The sequence below is a fragment of the Notamacropus eugenii genome, chromosome 6 (genome assembly GCF_028372415.1).
Source record: "Notamacropus eugenii isolate mMacEug1 chromosome 6, mMacEug1.pri_v2, whole genome shotgun sequence".
NCBI lineage: Eukaryota > Metazoa > Chordata > Mammalia > Diprotodontia > Macropodidae > Notamacropus > Notamacropus eugenii.
In genome coordinates, this window is record NC_092877.1 from 274,927,676 (window position 1) to 274,930,210 (window position 2,535).

A 2,535-nucleotide genomic window follows, 5' to 3' on the forward strand; every position below is an offset into this window, starting at 1 on the left:
TGTAAAAGGATTCATGGGAAAAATAACTGACCTGAAAAAATGATCCAAGCAAGACAATATTAGAATTATAGGGCTACCTAAAAGCCATAGTTGAAAAGAGGACCTGGATAACATCTTTCAAGAAATGATCAAATAAGCCACATGACTGGTCCTCACAACATGGAGAGCTGGAAACAGACAGGAAGAGACCTTGAGAAAAGGAAGATAACACAGCAGGAGGTATGTCAGAGGATGAGGACTATGTGCTTTATGTGCCTGTCAAGCAGAGAAAGCAGAAAATACTACAGCAGTTGCTGCAAATGGGGCAGAAGGGTGGAGGAGGAGCAGAAAGACAGTGACAATGAGCCCCAAGGAGATGAAGATGACATTCCCCTTGGCCCCCAGTCCAGTGCTAGTCTCATGGACCAGAACCAGAACTGCAAGGAAAAAGCAGAAGCCCATAAAGAGTCTGCCAAGGAGAAGCAGTTGAAAGAAGAAGAAAAGATCTTGGAGACTGTGGTAGAGGGCCAAGCTCTCATGTTGGTGAAAGAGATGGCAAAAGGAGTCAGCTATGGTGATCCCATCAAAACCACTTGGAAAGCCCCTTGATATGTGCTTAGCATGTCTGAAGCCCAGCATGGCTGTTTTCACAAGAAGTACCTCATCGTGGTGGAAGGAGAAGGGATTCCATCTGTCCCTCAAGAGTTTCAAAGAAATGAAACTTCCTGCAGCCATTCTGAGGGGCCTTAAGAAGAAGGGAATCCACCTCTCCACTCCTATTCAATCCAGAGCATCCCTACCATCCTTTCTGGCCGTGATATGATTGGCATTTCTTTCACTGACTCTGGCAAGACATTACGTGAATTCTGCCTGCCATCATGTTTTGCTTGCAACAGGAGAAAAGATTACCATTCTCCAAGAGAGAAGGGCCCTACGGGCTCATTATCTGCCCTTTGTGAGAACTGGCCCACTAGACATATAGAATCTTGGAGTATTACTGTCAGTTACTCTAGGAAGACAGCTCATCCCCCTTGCACTGTGCCCTCTGCCTTGGAGGCATGCCAGTCAAGCAGCAGATGGAGACCATTTGACATGGGGTGCACATGATGGTGACCATCCCTGGGTGTTTCATGGATCTACTGCCAAAGAAGATGGTGTCTGGACATCTGCCACTACCTGGTCCAGGATGAGGCTGACTGAACGATTGACATGGGCTTTGAGGGGGACATCTGAACCATCTTCTCCTGCTTCAAGGGCCAGCGACAGACACTGCTTTTTAGTGCTACCATGCCCCAAAAGAAGGAAAACTTTGCTAAGAATGCCCTGTCACCATCAATGTGGTTCCGAGCAGGTCTTGCTAGTCTGGACATCATCCAGGAGGTGGAGTATGTGAAGGAAGAAGCCAAGATGGTGAACTTGCTGGAGTGTCTGCAAAAGATGCCTCCACCAGTGATGATCTTTGCAGAGATGAAGGCATATGTGGATGCCTTCCTTGAATACTTACTTCTCAAGGGTGTGGAGGCTGTAGTCATCCATGGAGGTAAAGATTAAGATGAACAGACCAAGGCCATTGAGGCATTCCAGAATGGCAAGAAAGACTTCTTAATGGTCAACAATGTGGCCCTCAAGGGCCTGGACTTTCCAGCCATTCAGTACATCTTCAACTATGATATGTCTGAGGAGATCGAGAATTATTTTCATTGGATTGGCTGCACAGGGTGCTCTGGGAATATGGGCATCACCACCATCTTTATCAACAAGGCCTGTGATGAGTTAGTACTCATGGATCTCAAAGCCCTTCTGTTTGAAGTCAAGCAGAAGGTGCCTCCCATGCTGCAAGTCTCACACTGTGGGGATGAGTCCATGCTGGACATTGGAGGAGAGAGAAGCTGAACTTTTTGAGGGGGTCTGGGTCATTGCATCACTGATTGCCCCAAGCTGGAGGCCATGCAGACCAAACAGGTCAGCAACATTGGCCACAAGGACTGCCTGACCCACAGCTCCATGGACTTCTGAGCCTTCAGCAGGACTGGAGATCAGGTACCAGCAGCCCTCTAGGAAAGGTCACCTGGATTCTCTGCCTGGGCTGACCCTACCCTGTCCCCAGAGGACAGCTGTCTTCCACCTTTCCATCTCCTTTTTAAGGTGTGCCACCTACTAAATTAGAAGTACTGAGCTCCAAAAAAAAAGAGAGAAAGAAAGAAATTATCAAGGAAAACTGCCCTGATATCCTGGAACTAGAGGGTAAAAGAATCTACCAATCACCTCATAAAAGAGATCCCAAAATAACTCTGAAAATCTCTAATTCTGGATGAAATTCCATAATTTTTGTATTGATGTCTTTCGGACAGTTAAACCACACCAGGTGAGAATAATTTGGATAGGTGGTTGGCTATGGAATTAGGAAGAGTCAAGTTCAAGTCCTTTCTCTAATATATATGAGCCATGTAATACCAGGCAATTCAATGAACTTCAGATGCCCAAGATATTTTGAAAGATGATAAATTACAGAAATGTTGCTGATCTATACTAATGGTTTCTGCTCAGAGTTTCCCT

The 2,535-nt window shown here is 46.0% G+C and overlaps 1 pseudogene; it reads left to right on the forward strand.

Annotated features, from left to right (window-relative positions):
* Window positions 1-206: 206 nt before the first annotated feature.
* Window positions 207-1,995, forward strand: LOC140511391 (probable ATP-dependent RNA helicase DDX41 pseudogene; annotated as a pseudogene).
* The last annotated feature ends 540 nt before the right edge of the window (window positions 1,996-2,535 follow it).